This window comes from Anas acuta, chromosome 21, assembly GCF_963932015.1.
Source record: "Anas acuta chromosome 21, bAnaAcu1.1, whole genome shotgun sequence".
Lineage (NCBI taxonomy): Eukaryota > Metazoa > Chordata > Aves > Anseriformes > Anatidae > Anas > Anas acuta.
Genome location: NC_088999.1, coordinates 3,728,425 through 3,748,202, shown reverse-complemented (window position 1 = coordinate 3,748,202; position 19,778 = coordinate 3,728,425). Strand labels below are relative to the sequence as shown.

Sequence of the window (19,778 nt, the reverse complement as noted above, 5' to 3'; positions counted from 1 at the left end):
GACAGAAATGTCAGCAGAGCTATGAAAGGGGAGGCTGACTACTTAGGTGACCAGATACATTTATTGTTTTCTTTCCATTAATGCCAGTGGCAGTATTAGAGGAAAAAAATCCAGTTGCCTGACAACAATTTAGAAGTGAATTAAGTCCAGGTCTTGCAGAGATCTCCTTAGCTGGTGTTTCAGCAGGAATGGAGGCTTGAATGGACTCGCATCCAGAGCGACAGGGATGGGGAGAGAGGAATTAATTTTTCTGAGCAGAAATAATATAGATAATGTCATAATAATCATTAAAAGGACAAGTGGAATTGGTCTGGCCCTTGAAGCAATCAATATGGCCCATTATCCAGTTGATTTGGCATTTGATGGGAACGGCTCGTTATTGTATTGGATGTGCCTGCGTTTCACATCATCGCCGAATTTGGAGCCAGAGGTGTATTAATATATGTGCATTTACAAGGGAGTTGTGGCAGGTTTGTGTTTAGGAAAGCATTTACATGGCTGATCTGAAGGCGTGCTTGAGCATCCTGCAGGATGCATTTCAATGCCTCTGACGAGAACTGACCACACCGACCTCATCCACAGCCTGTTGAAGTTAATGAAAAGCATCCAGTGACTTCAGTGGGCTTTGGGCCAGGGTCTGTGTGTAGACAAACACTGCTCGGTGAGATGAGCACCATCTGTAGGTATGTAAGGACTTGATGTGCGCTTGTTGGCTGGGGCAGGTGCTCTTGTGAAAGTTCAGGCCCGGCCAGACTGCAGAAAACTTGTTTGGGGGAATCGCCTGCCTTGTTTTACACCTCCATGAGGCTTGGATAGTTGGGAAGAGAGTATGGAGAAGGGTCTGAGAATGTGGTGTTTGTTGCACGGACCATTAAGGCATAGGTCTCCAGGATGGTTCCCTTGGGAGGTTGGAAACATGACAGCAAAATGAGCTTGGTTTTGTAAGAGCTCTGTGGCAGGTTTCTATGCACAGCATCTAAAGCTGGGTCTGTTTTACCTGCATAAGGACTCACGTCCTTTTTGCAGAACCCCCAGTGTCCTCCCTTCCAACAGGACACCACAGACAGAGCTGAAACACCTGGCCTGGTTTGTAAATGCTGCTTCCTGGTGAAAAGCTGGTGCCCCATGTCTTGGTGCATCCATCTCTGGGGCGCAGTAGCTCTGCTGTCCGTGGTAGCATGCAAAGCACTGAGGGAGCTCAGCCCCAGCAGAGATTGCAACAGAGATTTACACTCTTCAGAGACACCAAACTTCCCCCGAATTGCAGACCTGGGTGTCAGGTATTATCTTTGGGCTGTGGATTGGACTTTGCTGTGTTCTGTCCTGTCTGCTTCTGGGGTGGATTGTGGAGGTATGTGGGGGGGTTGTGATGGACAAAAGGAGCTGGAGGACCTGGTCCTGGAGCAAACGAGGATTTGCTCATGCAATGGGTTGTAGCAGCAAAGCTGGCAGCATAGCACTGCTTGGAAAGGCAGGATTGAACAGCTCAGGACTTCCAGCCTCTCGAGCTGGAGTTGCAGTAGAGCCCTGACCGCTGTCGCAGCATGGCACTCATCCGTCGGTCACGAGACAGTTAATTGCCATTTCTCTCCAAGCAGGAGAAAGCACAGAGGCAATAAATAAATAAATAAACCGGTGATTTCAGTCAATTAAACTGAAGCCTACTGGGTCTGTTACTTTGGGATTTTTTATTTATTTTATTTTATATTTTTGTAAATGAGTCTTCCAGGGTCTTCGAGCATTTACCGTGGGGAGTGACAATCACAATCCGCTGCCTCGCCTCTCCCCATGCTGCCTCTCCACAGGAGCTCAAGAAATCTTAACATCCCATCAAAAGCTAATTACATTCTGACACACCAATTGGAGACATCGAGAGATGGGGGGGAGAGAGCAGCTTACATAATGGCTTTAAAATTACATGGAGCATGCTGAATATTTGGTGTTATGAAGCTTGGATAGTTTGGAGCAGCAGAGGGAAAAGGGTAATGGGAAGGAGTTATAACGCGATTTGTACTTGAAACCCAGTCCTGGTTGTTGATGCTAGAGATGGTCCTGTGTCTTGTCCTGGTTTTTGATCACTGAAGTTGCCCTTCCCTGTCTTGGGTCTCTTTCTACCTGTGGGATCAAGGCCTTAAGAGAGCAAAGGGGGTGACTTTCAACTCCTTCAGGTACTGAGAGACAGAGACAGCCCCAAAAGGAGCGAGGGGAGAGCAGTGGCAAGGCGAGATGGCCAAGAGCAACCAGGCAGAAGTTCAGGGCTGGTCACTGCAAAGCTGCAGACAGGTAAGGACTGGAAGAGACTTTCTGGGATATGTCCCTACTTAGTCATCCCCTTCTTGTGTTCCTTCTGAGGTGCTTGCTGTTGGACCCTACTGAAGCCTGGTTAAGGTGAAGTGGGTGGTCGTGAGCCTGGGGCTGAAGGCTGTGGTTGTGAGGTGGAATCAGGTTGGTTTGCCTTGGGTTATGGGGCCATTTTCTGCTCCATGGCACTGTGACATGCCAAGAGGTGACAGACACCCACCAGCTGGAGACTTTGCACGTCAGCAGCTCCATGGAGCCCCTGGGATACCGAGTTCCCCAAGGAAACTTGTGAACTGAAAATATGGCTTGTTTTCCTCAGCCTAGTGGAGAATCCTCACTTCTGGCTCTCAAAGACCTACAAGTCACAGCCACGGACATGCATCGTGCCATGGGAGAGCAGCAGTGAGTGACCCAGTGCTGTGGGGCTGCATCGTTCACCCCACTTCATCCTGGAGAAGGTGCCGTTCCCCGAATCAAGTCATCAAGATGTGGTTTTCAACCAGCTGCCCTCGTACTGATGTAATTCTTTCTTAATGTTATTGGCCGGGCTCAGGAGCATGGCAGGAGGGCTGTGGCTGACCAGGCAGCAAATTAACTGGAATTTCATTATCTGATAATTTATATGATGCCTGTGTTTTTTGGCAAGACACTTTCATTAATAGAAGATGCCCTCTGTCCGCTGACTATTTACACTACTGGTTTCTCAGGGACCCCATGTGAGGCTTCCTTTTTCAGTGACCTTCATAAAAGAGAAGAAATGATGCTCACTTCCCTTGATTTTGATAATGAATTTTGTTCCTTTCTGCTTTGCAAGGACTTGTTCTTCTGGGTTTAAACACTACAGGCTTAAATTTCCTTCTATACTGCTGTGAATCAGGATTCTCTTCCCTGATGCCACTTGTGTTAAAAAAGCTGCTGGGAACCTAGCAGAGATACCAGGGGGACCAGTTTTTTGGAGGATTTGGTGGCCCCAGACTGCAGGACGAGTGCAGGGATAGGGGTTAAACACCAGCCAGCAGTGGGAGAACATGAGGAGCGATGACCAGCAGCTCAGCTTCTACTGTGGCAGCCCTCAGAGATGCTGCTGGGTCCTCTGAGTGTGGGCATGGTGCCACCACTGCTGTCACCTCTCCCTGGTTCCAGTATGTGTCCTCATCCAGGGCAATGGAAGGCAGAGCAGGATGTCACCCGCCGTGTCCATCCCATGAGGAGGGTGGCACCTGGCAGGGTCTAGTGAGGACAAAGCCATCCTCATGGGTGTGTTGTCCCCAAGATCTCTGGTGCCTGCTTTTGATGTCAGTTATCCTGCTTTAGGCCATTTGGGCTATCTCTGTCCTCCGGTGGGGACTGTGACACTTGCAGAGAGCCCTGTTGGCTCCCTGGGATGCTTGGGACTAAGCTTCTTAGAGGTTTTTCTTAGCTGAGGAAAAGGCAGGCTCATTAAATCCACCTCTAAGCCCCAGTGACGTGGAGAGGTGACACCAGCGACGTGACCCTCAGAAGGCCAGCAGGAGAGCAGCCTGCAGGGGGACAGGCTGGTGCCTTGCTCTGTGAGAGGGGACAGCTCGCAGCCCGCTGGTGCCTGGAGGCGGGGGCTGTGCCCGGGGGACAGACACCTCTCACCGTGTCAGCCTGGGGAAAAGCTTCCCTGCAGGGATGGGAGCTGGTGGGAACCCACCTGCAGCCTCCTGCCATGGGGCTGGAAGCCCCTGATGCAACAGCAACGTGGTGGCAGTGTGACCTCAGCAGGCTTGGGTCCATCTCCAGGTGCCCAAAATTCCCAGACCTGCTGCAGTCCCCTGCTGCACCGCAGGCACAGCACCGCTGACTCTGGATGTCAGCAGCTCCTTCGTTTACCCAAGGCAGATGGCTGCCCTAGGCTGGAGAGGGCTTCCTGGCAAAGAAAGTTTGCAGTTTGCAACCCTTAAGGCACAGACCATACCCCAGGTACCCCTGGAGAATATTTTCCCAGCCCTCTGCATCCTGTTCCCCCCACCTTGGGGTACTCGTAGGCAGGGGCTCTGCCACTCAGCAGCTTCCCTGCTTCACATCAGACGGATGCTCTGGTTTGGCTGGGAATTAATCTGCTGTCACCAGTGAAGGGCAAAGCCTCCACGGAGTGACAGGCAGGGACAAGCTGTTCCCCTTCCCGTCCTCCCCCTCTGATTGATTTGCAGAGCAGCATCAGCGAGTTGAGTATCTCCATTTCCTAGTGCTCGAGGGCTGCAATGAAAGCCTCTCCTGGAGAGATAAGGGTGCTCCAGAGCACCACGGAATCAGCGGTGCCAACTGGCATATGACACGGGAACGAGGGCTGGAGAGCCAGCCGAGGCACTCTGCCGTGCTGCTAGTGCTCCTCTGGGACCTCTCATGGTCCCAGGAGGACCACATCCCCTGGGGACAGTGCTGCACGGTGTCTCAGCCTCATTGTGCCTCAGGATGCGGCTCCCTGCTGCCAGCACAGGTTTTCTGCCCTTTTAATTTGAGCTGAGAGGAGGGAGGGTGTGAGTGGAGGGGGAGGAAGAGGCAAAGCTCAATTTGTGGTCCTGCAATTTGTGCTCCTGGTTTCAGAGGATGGTGGGGAGGAGTTGGGGCTGTTACAGGTCCTGGTGCTGCCTGATCTGCCTTGTTGTTTTGGCCTCTTTGAAGGACAGTGTCCTGAAACCAAGGATGCTGCACTGTGTTAGCTGGGTACCAATTGTACCACATCCCTGCATCAGCTCAGGGAAAAGCCCAGGCTGGCAGACTGAGCTCTTCTGCCCTGAGCCACAGGAGTGCCCAGCACTGGGGCCGGGCTGGTATTTACTGGGAAAATCTAACCTGGGGCTCAGCTTGGCGTTTTGGAGCAGTATGAACTGGACCCAGCAAATGGATAGGGACTTTGTGTTAATTTGGGGCCAGTAACAATTAGGATCTGCATTTATTTATCTCACGTGCTCCGTGGGTCACTGACTCCATCCTGGTGCACTCTGCTCCTCTGCAGCACCCATTACTTTGAATTCAGTAACACCAACAAAAAGGGGTGGATTAAACCCAAGATGAAACCCAGCAATTCATAATAATTCATAATTTTTGCCCTGAGCAGCTGGAGAACCTGATATGGACCTAAGCAAGGGATCTTTGGTATCTCTGGAAGGATTTGTCTCCAGAGCAAGGATCAGGAGTGTAGGGAGAGAGGAAGGGATGGATGGATGGATGGATGGATGGATGGAGAGATGCTGGTGGTGCTGGGACACAGGTTTTACTCCTAAGGAAATAATTTTCCATGATCTCTGCAGGTGACAGTGGGGTTTTCTGTGATCTGGGTGAGCAGAGACCAGGATTTTTAATGCCCCAAAGCTGGTGGGAGGGCTGGCTGGGCTCAGCAGGTACTCACTGCTCATTCCAGCCTGTGATCCTGCCTGTGAAGCCAGCTGCCAGTAGCCCGGTACCAAATTGGCTTTTGATCTATGGCCAGTGGTCCTGGAGGTGTGCAACGCTTTATTGTGGGCTCTGCAGGAGGGGCTGGGGTACGTGGTGTGCTCATCTATGTTCTCCAGCTAATTAAAAGAACTGGAGCTGCTTTGTAGTGTGCAAAGCCTTGGAGTGGCTCCAGGGCCTCCAGTCTCAGGCTTGGGCTGGGACACAGCTGGCATGGGGCAGCTGGGGACAGAGACAAAAGGCTCCGCAAGAGCAGAGCTTGTGGCAGAGCAGAGATCCTGCAAGCAGCCGCCCTCCTCCTCCGAGGAAGGTTTGTTGCTACCTGCATCCTCTCTGCCTGCCTGCTGCATGCCTCGAATGCTGATGGAGACCATCCCTCCCCGCTGCAGGGAGTCCAGGGCCAGCTGACACCGGGATTTGCAACCACATCAAGCAAGGCCAGGAGGCTTATGAGTATCTCCTGCCCCAAACCAGGAAGATTTGTCTTCTCGGACCCAGCAGTGAGGGTGAGAGCTGGTTTTCCTGCTTTTCCATAGAAGGGCTGTATCATAGCATCGGATGTGCGGCTGTCGTGGGGATGTTGCCTGTGGCTGGTGTTGGCGTGGAAGCTGCAGAGGTCCAGGAATGAGCAGGGACATCACCATGGGCTTCAATTTAGGGCCCATCTGCACTGTGCGCTGCAGCCTTGTGCTGAGATATTGCCTTGGTTTCAGCAGCAAGGTCTGTGGCCAGGCTGAGCCCAGCACCTCCAAAAGCTGGCCCTCAGCACCCCTTCACCGCAGGTGGTGGCTTCTAACTAGGTGCCTGTGCAGTGACACGACACGAGTCCTGCTGGTTCAAAAGGGCTTTATCCATCTTTGTTGTCAGCAGGGGGTTAGATGTCGAGAGATCTGGACTTTATCTCTTCATCCCGCAGTGTTCCTGTCTGTAAAATGGGTATCTGTGCTATTGCATCCTGAACATTTGGAAGCGGCTGTATGAAGGCACTGGGAAAAATGGAGACATCAGGTCATATCCATTGATTTAATTGCAAAAAACCCTAACGAAACAGGGAATAGCAACCCTTATATCAGCCACCTGCATTTTTGCAGGCAGCAGTTTGATCCCGGATGATATCCCAGCTCTGTACAAGGGCAGCCTGTGTCAGTGCAAGCAGTGAGGCTTGTTGTCTAGGACAAAACACAGTAGCCTGGGTTTCACGTCCTTCTTTCTTTCTTTTACATCTGTTTGGCCAGACCATAAGGACCTAGATAGTGTTTGATGGTAAATAGCATGGCTGAAGGACTTGGATGGGATGTGGGATTTTGCAGGACACCTGGAAAGGCAAGGAAACTGCCCCATCCGTGAGATGATTCTATGTGTCATTCTGCAGCTCAGGGATGCACCTCTTAAGGAGAACAAGATTGTAATGTCAAACCCATGGATGCATCCTGATCCTTTGCTAAAATACAGGCTGAGCAGGCTTGTGTCAGCTGCAGGGGCTGAAGGCACGGCATCCCTTGTAGGATACTTGCTTTTGGCAAGGTGTACGAGGAACCCTTGCACCTAAGGGGAAGAGGCTGGGGGCTGTCAGCACTGACACAGCCCCACTGCAAGGCAGGCAGGAGGGAGCAGTGCCCTGAAGATGAGATTTAAAGAGGAAAATGCCTGAAGATTTCACTGCACAAGGAGATTTTTTCCAGCTTGCTTGGGCAATTATTTCAAGCACCACAGAAGTAAAGCTTGCCCGTCTGCAGTTGTGTTTCCTTGGTGTGAAATTCGAGTCTGTGCACATTTGACTAGAGGGCTTCAGCAGCAAGGAAAGATCCTGATTTTTGCAGAAATCAGATTGCATTTATGAAACATTGGCACTTGTGGTAAATTAGTTTGTCAACTCTGTAAACATGTATGTCTAGGATGGTGACATGAATTAATCTAAATCCAAATGCAGGGATGTGAGGCGGGGAAAGCAGATGCCAAAATGGAGAAACGACCAAAGAAGTTAACATCCTGACCATGACAGAGATGGAAATTCTGCTATGACATTAATATTTTGCCATTGGCCTGAAACATTTCAATAACTGGAGAGTCAGCCCTCCAGATTTGTGGGGTTTTACAGTCTGCTTGGCCTGCACAGCACAGGTTGATTTTTCTGAGAAGATGAAGGGGAGAACTGCCAGCAATTCTCTCCCTCTGAGTTACGAGTGGCAAATTACCGACAATCAGCACAGAAAGTTTTCCAGCACAACTGATTATGTTGTGGGGCTCGGGACTGGAACCATACGGGTGATTTGGAGAGAGCTGGAAATTGCTCATGATCTCATAGTGTCAGGTGTCTCATCTACAATAAAATACACAGAAAATACACCCCAGACAATTCCTGTCGGATAGCGGGAGTCATCAGCTGGCGAGCTTCCTCAGAATTCAGTATTTTAGGTCAGCCGGGTTTAACTTATTGGAAACTGCAGGCAGATAAATATCAAGGACTTTGAGTCAGAGCTGCGGTGTGCTGAAGACATTCAGTTGTTCATATGGGGTTTGGGTCAGTCCGTAAATGAATAAATGAAGTGCAGAACCGAGCGAAAACCACTTCCAAAATTTCCCATGAAATTAAAAAGCAAACTGTCAGTTGTTTTCTTTTGCCTCCCATGAATATCAAAGGCAGCGCGCGGTGCTGGGGAGCCCAGCAGTGGATTCGGTGCCTGTGCACACTGTCAGGAGTGTGTCTGCGAAGGGCAGGGCTCGTTTGCAGCAGTTGAAATGGAAATGGAGAGGCTGCACTTTGTTCTGCTCATCCTGCAGGGCTGGAGATGAGGCACACTGGCAGAAGGGCTGCTGGAAGTGCGGATGCGATCTAGCACTGCATCTCGGCAATTGCAGCTCCTGGTAATTTGTAAACATGAGGATTCGCAGAGCAAACCTGATTTGTGGAACTCTGCTCATCTAATGGGAGAGAAAATGACGATTGTCCAGCCTCAGCACTTTGCCCCAGCTGAGCCCGTGGCTCTGGAGCTGGAGACCAAATCCTGGTGATGAAAGGCTCACAGCCGGCCGGTCGCCTCCGAACCACGGCTCCCGCTGGTGCTGGTTCCACTGACGTCAGCACGGATGTCCCCAGCAGGGACTTTGTTCCCCAGAATTATTCCAAGCAATTGTTTAGTGAATAATTCCGGATAATGAAAATGCAGAGGGAAGGAATTGGAAAGTTGTTCGGACCAATTCACAAAAGAAAAGAAACGGAGGGATTTATCATGTCAATGGTTTGCCTATGAATTATTCACTTGCTTCACAAAAAAAAAATAAATAAATCTCCTCCCAAACCCCTACCCAGTCCAAGATGAGTTCGCCGGCTTTGCTGTAATGTGTTTTTGATGTGCTGGTTGCTGGCAGTGCACCCCAGCAGCTCCCGCGCGTTGCATTGCACATCGCACGCGTGACATGTGAGCCCTGCTGCCGGAGGGGAGGTCGCCCCCGAAGCAGCGAAGGGAAGGCAAGCAGCGGTGCTAAATCCAGGAACGATGCCAGCGAGGCTATAAACAAGTGGAAAGGCTATTAACGGCGTATAACCTGGTGCTGCTATACCAATAATGGGAGGAGACTATGCATCAGCAAGGGACATTAGAGCAATGTTTTACTGTCTCCGTGCTCTTAAGCATCCATTTGGCAGCAGGAAGGGAAATGCCATTGAAAGGGGTTGACGGAGGGAGGTAGAAGAAATATGCTGCTGTGAAGGAAGAGAGGTGAGGGAAGGTGGGTGGGAAAGGATGAAGGCTTGTTTGCTGCTGCTCTCTCTGGTTCACGTGCTCAGGTCGGACAGAGTTGAGTTGAGCCTAGAGACTGGACCCTTTGGGAAGAGGAAAGGGCAGCTCCAACCAGCACTGCATGTCAGGGATGTGCCTGTGGTTGTCTTCGTGCTTCTGACCCTGCTAGGAGCTAGGAGATGGGTGAGAAGAGAGCCTGGAGAGCTTTGCTTCAACCTTGAGTCCTGGGATTTCATCAAGGCAGAGGATAAATGGTGGGGAGCATGTGCTTGTTTCACTCCTGTGTGATTTAAATCCCCATGGATTTGGCTGAACATGCTGTTTAATAACCCATTTAGGTTATCACAGTAAGAATTGTCCACAACAAGGGCTTTCAGGGCGTTTGCTAAATTGGTTTAAAACCTCGACTAGAAAGTGGCATAATTTACAGGAAGAAACAAAATCTGACATTTTCATAAAATAACAGTGCTAAAACCAAGCCAAATTCTTAAGAACCTAAGCTTATAAAGCTGAGTTTTCACTAAAGATCCATTTTAGGCTAAGAAATTAGACTAAAAAATAAAAACAAAGGCAGATTGTCACCTGTCACCTTCGTAACATTTACAACTGCATGCCTTTCTGAAGACCTTCCCTGGGCTGGTCTCTGCACTAGCATGGAGCGAGGTGTTCCTCCTGCCTCATGCCCCACATAAAGGAATATATAGGAAAGGCATAAGGGACAATAAGGCTTTGTTCCTAGGTCCTTAAGTATTCTGAGATGGGGATTAGAGGAAGCAAAGCCACGGGATGCCCATGAACCTGGTGCCTTCCAGCTAGGATCCAGTGCTCTGTGCTTTTCCTTGGACCAGGCTGTGGAGGAGACGCTTCCCTACACGAAGAGCAGAGGTGGCTCTGGTGCCGGGATTCCTCCTGCTGAGTGAGTGGAGAGAAACACAATCGCACCCATCATTAATTCAGCGAGCAGGGGAGAGCCACGTGTTGTTTTTGTGAATACAGCAGGCTCTGTTACGTGGTAACAAACGGTGGGAGCGGTGCTGTATTACTCCTCTGTGGCTGTTGCTGGGTGGATCAGACAGTTCACGGAAGGCGAAAATGTTCCCAGGGAAGTGTTGCTTATAAGCAGCTATTGATCTGATGAGGTGTTGCAGAAAATATGTCTGAGGTATCACAGTCATTTCTGATTTCTCTTTTGATGTTTTCCCGAATGCCCTGTGTTTAGCAGAAGGATCCTGTGCGCACGGGGGAAATGGAGACTGGGAAATAAGGGTACATTAAGATTCTCATCCTTTGGTAGGCAACTGAGGCAGCTCAATTTGTCAGTCCCTGGGCTGGCAAAGTTCATCCTTTCTAGTTAAGAACTAAGGGGAAAGGTAATGTGTGGGAGCAGTGCCAGGATGAGAGGCAGGTCCGTGGAGGAGTCCTGCAGTCACAACCTGGGGTTAAGTGGGCTTGAATCTGCTCTGCCCAGGGAAGAGGAAAAGCTATTGGCTGTTGCCCCCCTCTGCTCTGTCCTATTTAGCAGTACCCAGGTGTGAATATTTAGAATCTGGGAACAAAACCACATGATGCCTGCTTTCCAGAACACTTTTGTAGTGTCACTAAGGCTTGGGTAGGAGAAGAGCTGCTGGGGTAAACCTGCCAGGTTTGTCCCTTCACCTGGGGCTGTGGCTTGGGGCAGGAACATGAGAAATGTGTGTTCCCATCCATAAAGTGAACAAATGGACCCTGAAGGTGACGGTTGCCCTTGATGAGGCTGGAATGGGGACAAAACACTGCAAATGAGCCAAGAGCTGCACCTGCAGAGAGCAGCCTGTGATGGGGCAACTGGATTTCATGTGTGAGGGAGGTTACAGCTCAGCTGGCAAAAGGTGCGTGGGGAGATCGTGTGCTTCGATTTCCCATGCTGGCAGAACCTGAGCAGGGTGGGATCGGTGTTAGAAGGGAAGTGAATTCAGTGGTGTAAAGACTGAAGTAATTGTGTGGAGGGTTTGTGTGCATGCACGCACAGGCATGCCTGGAGAGACCTTACAAGGTGAGAAGTAACACCACGTGTCCTTTATTTGGGATTATGTCAGGGATTGGTGTTTGGTTCACGCAGGGGAGGGTGCTGTGCACAGGGCTACGTGCACAGCAAGGGGTAAGTGCCTGACGGGTGAGCTGGTTTTCCTGGGAGCCCTGTTTTCTCCCACTGTTTTGCCATGGCAGCCTACACAGCCTTTTATCGGTCCTGCTAAAGCCAGCTGTTTGTGCAGGGATTGATTTTAGAGGGGCACTGAGTTAATTCTTTCCCAAAATGGAAGACTGAGTGCGCATAAAGCAGACTCCATCTCTCTTCCCTCCACCCCTCCAGATAGGTGAGCCTGAGTATTTCATGCCTTATCCTTGCAGATCTGGAAACCCTTATGGAGATTACAGTGGAGGATGGAGACGATATTCTGCCTGCATGTAGATTCAAGGATAAAACGACAGATGTCTTTCATTAAACATCTCCGGAACGAGCTGTTCAGGAGGCAATATGTATTCAGACGCTATCAATATTTCATAAAGCTGTAATAGATGTTATCATAGATCCTCCATCCAATATTTATTGCACCATAATCACTGATACATTGCACTGGGGCTCTCCGTCCCTCCCTTCCTTCCTTGTCCCCCCCCAGGATGTGTACCCAGGTACATGGCATTTAAATGAAGTGCAAACCTAGTGCCACAGTAAATTTGAAGGAGTTTGAAGTTGTTTGTTACTTCAGGCACTTTCGGGCCCAATGATAATGAAACAAATCTGTTTGCAGAAGGCGTTTTTATGGAAGGGTTTCAAAGTGAGTTGGCTCAGTGTAAATCTCTGGGTTGAGGCCATTAGAAAGCATTTAAGCTGCAGCAAGGCGGCAGGCTGTGTCTCCAAGTCTGTGGGTGTTGGAAAGCAAAGGCCTAAAATTAGCAGTGTGGAAACTATGAATGCTCTAGGAAGTTTGCTGCTAGGTAAACACTAGTAGGAGAGGCCTGAATATGGCTAGAGCTGGACCCTGCCTTCTCGGCCCCTCCACCATCCATCGTATTGAGCTTTCTGAGCAACCTTGGTGCTTCCAGGGGAATTGTGTAGGGAAAGGATTGGATCAGAAAGATTTATAGTTGGGATTTTCAAAGGAGCCTAATGGATGAAATTTTATAGCCTGTGTCACTGAGGAGGTCGGACCCTGGTCATAATAATCCTTACTGCCCTCAAAGCCCATCCGTCTAAGGGAGGCCAGCTGTCACCTACTCCACTTATTCCTAAGTTGGTCAAACTTCTAAAAAGCTTTTGGCTTTGTAACACAGGACATGCTAATGGATAAAGAGGAGCCATCCAAAATCAACATGGTGCACATTAAATGGCTGGGTCATTTAATTGGTTTCTAAATGGAGACCTAAAAGGAGAATCCACATCAAACATCTTTGTTTCTCGTGGAGACCCTAAATAGCTAGTCTTGACCCTACCCCATTCAGCGTCTCTAGCAATGATTCAGGGGAGAAAAAGAAGAAGCCATTAAATCCTCTTTGATAAATGTTGAAAGAGGCACAAAGACCCTTGCAGAGCTCCAGTTAATGATGCTTGCTTGGCAGCCCTGGGTCAAGTAAACACAGTATTTCGGTGTGGTCAAATGTCAGACCATTCATCACACTTAACCCAGGCCATCTAGAAGTTAGGTATGTGGGGTCCCCTTCTAGTCCTAAGAAAGGTGGAGAATGGGGTAACAGATGACTCAGGAAGGCCCCATGGAGACAAGAGGCCATCAAACAACTCCTCTGGCCAGTTTTGCGTGGGAAGGTTGTGATACCTCCGTACTTGGCACAGCATCCGCAGTTCAAAAAGGGTGTGGGGATATTGGAGGGGATTCAAAGAAGAGCCAGAAAAAGACTAATGAAAGGAGAATCACACCTCACAGAGAGCAAATCAAGGAGTGTGATCTGCTTAATTTAGCACGGAGTTGGTAATAGCTGGCTGATGGCACCATTACACCTGCAGGGAGGCGAGGCAGTCGCGTTGGTCGCATCAGAGAGCTTCCCAGCAGGGCAGGCAGAAGCTGCTCGAGCATCAGCGGCCACATGCCTTGGCCAGGACAGCCCAACCAGAAACAGGGTGGTGGTTTTCGACGGCAAAGGAAATGAGCTGCTGGTTGTGCTGGATTTCTCATCATTCGGATGTTTTGGAAGCAATAAACTCCAAAACATCCTTTTTTTTTTTTTTTTTTTTTTTTTTTTTCCCCTCCTGAGTTATGCAATGCATCTTACTGTATTCCTCACTGGGGTTTAAGCAGGGTCATGAACTGTTAGAAAATGCCTCAGAAACACCTATTTTACAGAAATTTTATCATCTCTTCAGGCTTGTGAGGCCCTGAGGGGAAGCAGACCATAAGGAATGTGTGCATGCGTGTGTGGGGGGGCAGGGATGATGTTTTAGGATGTGTGAAAAATACTAGCCTAAGGCTCACGGCCATCTTGAAATTTGAAACATAAGTGAGATAAAGAGCCTTCCCTTCAAAGTAAGGTGCCCGTGGAGACACTGGGTGCCAGATGGGTTAAGGGACCTGGGAGAGGCTGGAGGCGCTGGAGAAGAGGAGGTCTGGGCTGCTGCCTGGGACTGGGGGCACTGGACCTCATCTCCATGTCTTTCTTCATTGCTTTCCTTTAAAACAACACCCTGAAGCCAAGCATCATGCCTGTAAACAAATAGGGGTTTAGTTTTGATTCTCCATAAATCACGGGAGCAGTTTTCACTTTGGAGCTCAGTGCGAGGGTTGGGGTTTAACGAGCTGGTTCATGGGGCAGGAGGGGAACGTTTTCATTTCTTTCTTTTGGGCCCTGGGAGCCCCCAGGATTGACTTTGAGTTTCTGTGAAACAGAAAACATTTGCTGATGATGTAAGGGAGCCTGAAATAACTAAGAAAGCTTGGGGGCTGCTGACACTTGAATAAATCCAAATGTCCTGGTATTTGGTTAAACTTGAATCTGAATATTTGTGTACGTTTTTTACAACATTTACTTGCCTCGGGGAGCAATTTGTGGAGCTGAAATAATCCAAGAGCTTTTTTTTTTTTTTTTTTTTTTTTTCCCTTTCTTTCCCTGCCTGGTATTTCCACCCTCCAGGAAGTGAAAAGCCTTGAGAAGATTGGATCATGCATTATTTTTACCCTTGCAAATGGTTCCCAGACGCACGGAGCTCAAGCTGTGAAAAATACAGAGTGCAAGACCTCGGTGTGCACCGGCTCTTGAAATGCTGACCGGGAGGCTCAGACTGGACCATCCATCTTACGGATAAAGCCTCTGTGGGGTTCCAGCTCAGGCTGCATTGCCTCACGGGGCATTGGCACAAGCACGGCCCCGTTTTTCCTGAACCTCATCCCCTCTGCGCCGCTCCAGTGGGAAGAGGCACACACCTTGGTTCCTCTGAGATGAATTTCAGCTTTCTGCGGAAACCTGGCTTCCTGTCAACTTGGCTTCATCTGCTTATTATATGTAACACATAACCTCTTTAATATTACACATGGCATGTTTAACTGCTTAATTTACTTTGGGAAATATTGCCAAATGCAGCTATTCTGTTGACATATCATTTGCATGATAAACTAGTGTATTTTAAGCCACGAATAGGATGCATCTGTGAGCTATCTGTCTGCACTTCTACAAGCTACAAGCGCTATCTTCACACCTATAGTTGGAGAACATAGCCCCACATTGTGCCTGGGGAAGGATTCATCCTTTCTGCTAGGAAAGCAGAGACTCGTGGCTTGTCTACAGCAGGGAATCAGATGGCATAGTTATTCTGAAATAACTTCCTGTGTAGATATTCTCTTTGGACTGAAAATGAGTTTTTTTTTTTTTTTTTTTTTCCTTTAATTCACTCAGAGCTATTTTTTTTTTTCATCCACTAAACTATTCTTGTTTGGATACAATCGGAAATGACGCTTTTTCCCTAGACAAAAGAGCTATTCTGGTGTGTCCCCTGCTGTGCCACCAAGACCCCAAAGAGGCTCGTTGTGAGGATCCTGGTTCTCCCTGGGCAAAGCTTCATGTGTGCGAGGACATTGGTGGGTGGAAGCAGCCCAAACCAGCCTGTCCTTGATTTAACATCCACCCCTTGACCCCTCTCCAGATGCCTTTAGCTGGCATCCCGTACTTGCCGGCATGTGCAAAATATATTTTTGTACCTTTCAGATGCAGCAGAGGTTGGGCTGGTGCCCGCCAGCCACTAACAAGCACGTTCTGCTCCCTCGGTGCCCTGCTCTATGGGGCAGCGTCACCTCCTCGCTCTCCATCATATTAGGCTTGCAGTCACGCAGTGCCCCGTAAAGCTTCAAGGCCTTTGAAAACCGAAGGCTGACATCTTGAAGTCTAATTTGACACGTTTCCAACAGGGGAAGCATTTATTACATTAGACAAGTTGATGCAGCTCTCAGGTTGGGAATTGCACTTATTTGCCATAATAATGGTGTAAAGTCCTCTTCCTTTTATTGTGTTATCTCTCTTTAATCATGCAGAGACGCTCCCCAGTAATTTTAATCAAAGGCTCAAGCATCACTTATCTGAAGACTAATGACTCAACTCAATGAGAGGAGAAACTTTGAAGAGCTCGCAATTGAGCTGGGAGGAGCGAAAAAGAAGAGTTTATTTGAAACTTTTTTTCTTTCTTTACGTGTGTCGTTATTTCACCTGATTTTAGCTGGAGAGCCTTTGTGTGTGCAGTGAGTGGGGAAGAGCCATGGCTTGCTGCTTTTTCTGATCATGCTGCATTTAGCAACATGGATGAGAGAATGAGGTATACTTTCACAAGAAGTCCGTTTCCATCAGAAAAAGATGATTTGGTCAAAAGTGTTCTTTTCTGTAGAGAAAAATGCCAGATTTTCTGAATCTTTTCCCTTGTTTGATGAGAACATTTGAAAGATATTTGTCTTGGAATGAATGCTTTAATCTTGAAATGCCACTTCTAACAAGAAAAGGAAGGCATTTTTTTTTTTTTATATATATATTTGACTCAAAGCAGAAATTCCAGAAGCCCCAGAAAATTATCATAAAAAACCCAAAGAAGGTATAAAAGGATTTGTTCATGTGAGGTTTATAAACAAAAACTTTCAATTTAGTGCTTATTTCTGATGTTTTTACTGAGGAAGCTCATTGTCTATTTTGGAATTTAACTGCTCTGCTTTAGATTTCTTTGTGGGCAAATCCCACAAAGAATCTGATGCAGAGACCAGCTCCTTCGGCACGACACAAAAGCTCTGCTTGGGATTTGCTGTGGTGTTGGTCTTTGTAGGTCGAGATTATCAAAAATGGGTGCCCAGCTTGCTCGGAAGCGTGCCTCCAGCTGCCAGGGGCTGGGACCTTTCCAGCAATCAGGCCTTTTTAGGTTGCCTTGGCTACAGCAAGCAGAAGTGAATCTTCCCAAATTGCAGTGCTGTTTGAGTGACTTGCCCATGTATAATAGAGGGCTCTGTAATGGCCAGCAAACAGCATCGTCCCGGCTTTCTAGCTAGGAAAGGACATGCATGGAGTCAGTGCATTGCTTGAGGATCTCAGTGTTGGAAGGAAATCAAAGATTTTCAGGGCTCTTTGCAAGCCAGTACAGAGATCCCAAGGCTTGGGGGCCGATTTGGCCACCTGTCCCAGCAGGACCTCCTGCCTGAGGAGCCTGGATCTGTCCAGGAAGCTTCTCTGCAAGTCCCTCTTCATTTTCCTGCAGCTCTGTGCAACCACAGCACGAGCAGAAGCACTGAAAGAGAGCTTCCTTCAGTGGTATTGCGGGGTGGATGAGAGGCAGGAGTGAATGTTCAGCTTTTGGTGCAGAGTTCCCTAAGAGCTGTGTTTTTCAGAGTCACTCTGTTGAGAGATCTCCTGGGAAAGACCTGGACTGAAATCCTGTTCATGGTGGTCAAGACCAAAAGTCCCCAGCCAGGATGCTGCTGCTGCAATTTCAGCTTCTTCCAACAGTTTCTTCCTGTGGGACAAGAACCAGTTTCCCTTGGTGGGAGACCATGGACTAACAGCTCTTCCTTTTGTCTTCAGGATCTCGCTTTGGTCCCAGGAACGAAGAAAAAAGGGTGACACTGAACAAGACCCAATCTCTGAGTAGTTTTACCTATTTCCACCATGCGCTTGGTATACTCATGTGCAGGCACCCATAAGTGGCCATGCTTGCTACCAGTTTATCACTTCTCCATTTTGGGCACGTGGATTCTGGCAGAGATGCAGGATCTGGAGTCAAACCTGGTACTGGCTGAGGAAGGAATGAACCCCCTTCACCCTCCTCCTCCTTCACCCTCCTCCTCCTGCCCTCTGTGCTTTTTTTTTTTTTTTTTCAGAGAGACTGATAGAAAGATGTCTATGGGTAGGGGACCTGCTCAGAAGCAGGTGACTTACAGGGTGTTTTCCAGGCATTAAATACAGCCTTGATAGCAGCTTCTAGTGGGGTGCTGCTCGCCATGCGAGGACCTCCTTAGTTTGGTAACCATGGGCCCAGGAAAAGAGGAATTCCTTTCAAAGCAAAGACCACTCAAGTCCTACTGTTAAAATCAATTGAAACTAAAATGTCAGGTGCTCTGCAAGGGGCTGTGTGTTTGCAGTAACTCCTCTTTCTCTGTGGTTTTGCAGACTCCCCTTGCTGGGCCTCTTTGCATGCGGCAGTAAGAAGCTCTCTTGCTTTCCATTTTGGTGCTCCCAACTTTTGCCTGTGGGTTCCCATCTTCCTCTCCAGGAGCCGTTTAGAAGTGATTTATGGCTGCTGGCATGTCAGAACCAGTGGGAGCTCCTGGGATGGAAACGGCTGCCTGATTTGCCATGCTGATAAGTACAAGCCAAACACACCCAGCAATGCCAGATGGCGGCGGCGTTATCTATCACAGAGCATCTCAGAGCAGACGGATGTTATACAAACATTTCACAACTGTGGTATTATTATTGGTGCAATTACTATTAATACTATTTATAAGTGTTAAATTAACATAAATATAGCACTGTAATAATGAACACAAACCGTATTTAGCATGATTGCTGATGTAATAATTAATGACCTCTATCAGTAATGCTATCTGCTCTTATAAGGAATGATTCAACAGTAGCTTGTCTTGATTTCTCAAAGGAAGGAGGGTTTGGGAAAAGGTTAGTGTGAGTCAGAGCCCGGGGAAAGATGTGGGAGTTGGAGATGGTGCCCAGCTTCAGAGAAAATTGTCATGGGAGTCTGAAAACCGAGGACGCTAATGAATTGTGGATTTTGGGAGAAGCAGGCAGCAGTGTGGGCTTGTGGCAGTTTTCAGGCATGATGGCTCTGTACCAGCTATTTCTGAAACGGGGTTTGCAGCTTTCTGGGCTTAGGTTTCGAGGTGGCCAGAGTATCTGAACTAGAACAATTTGAAGTGTATGGTTGGTGCCATAGTGCCAAAGCCAAAACATTCATTTGGGAATCTAAGACCTGTTACTTGCCCGTGCTCTCATTTCAATGCTGCCTCTGACCTGCTGTGTGACTTTACATAAATCTGTGCCTCCATCTGTCTTTTTTTTTTTTTTATGGCAGTCTTTTTTGGGTCCTTGTCTGTATGCAGCTCCTAGCACAATAGGGAGCTGAGCCTGATAGGACCTCTGGATCCCGTAACGATGCTGGTAATGAGATGACTGGGAGATTCTGGCTGGAGCTCCGGGCCTGACGGTGGTCCAGGGGCAGGATTTGTCTGCCCTGCCTTGAAACACTGATACATGTTCAAGTCTGAGCTTGTTACCACAGCCCAGTTCTTACCTTAGGGCTGACTGTAGCATGAGATAATATATATATATATTTCTCCATAAGGATTATCGAGGAGTCTAACTTTAAGTGCTTAGCTCTCTTGTGCCTGAGTCAGGGTGGCTGAAACTCTAGCTTTGAGAGAAGGGCTTATATTCCCCTTGAGGTGTAAAGCTCATACATTGAATTTAGAAGCAACTAATTCTGCTGACAGACAGAAAAACGCAAGCAAGTCTCTCAAGTACCTTCTTGCCCAGGCTGTCATGCGACGGCACGTCTTCTGGTGTGTCGAGCCCCGGGAGATGGAGAGGGCTAAACACCAGCCCTCGCTAGGGAAACAGGCATCCTCTGAGTGCCCTTGCAGTGCTGAGGCCCCTAAAGCTGAGTGGCTCCAAAGCATCTTCCCTGCAAGGTTGTGCAGCCCCAGGAGAAGCAGTGGAGCCACGGTCCCAGAAATATTTAGAAGTTGGCTGGATGAGGCCCTGAGCTAATCTGAAGCTGCCTCAAGTTCCTCTGAGAAGGAGGTCAGACTGGAGAGCTCCGGAGGTCCCCTCTACCCCAACCTATGCTGTGAT

General features: G+C 48.6%; 1 long non-coding RNA gene across 1 annotated transcript; it reads left to right on the top strand.

The window, feature by feature from the left end:
- The first annotated feature begins 11,335 nt into the window (after positions 1 to 11,335).
- LOC137843105 (uncharacterized) lies at positions 11,336 to 17,177 on the top strand. The gene is made up of 2 exons (XR_011089365.1): positions 11,336 to 11,493; positions 14,583 to 17,177. It is a non-coding gene; the product is annotated as an uncharacterized lncRNA (long non-coding RNA).
- Positions 17,178 to 19,778: the final 2,601 nt, after the last annotated feature.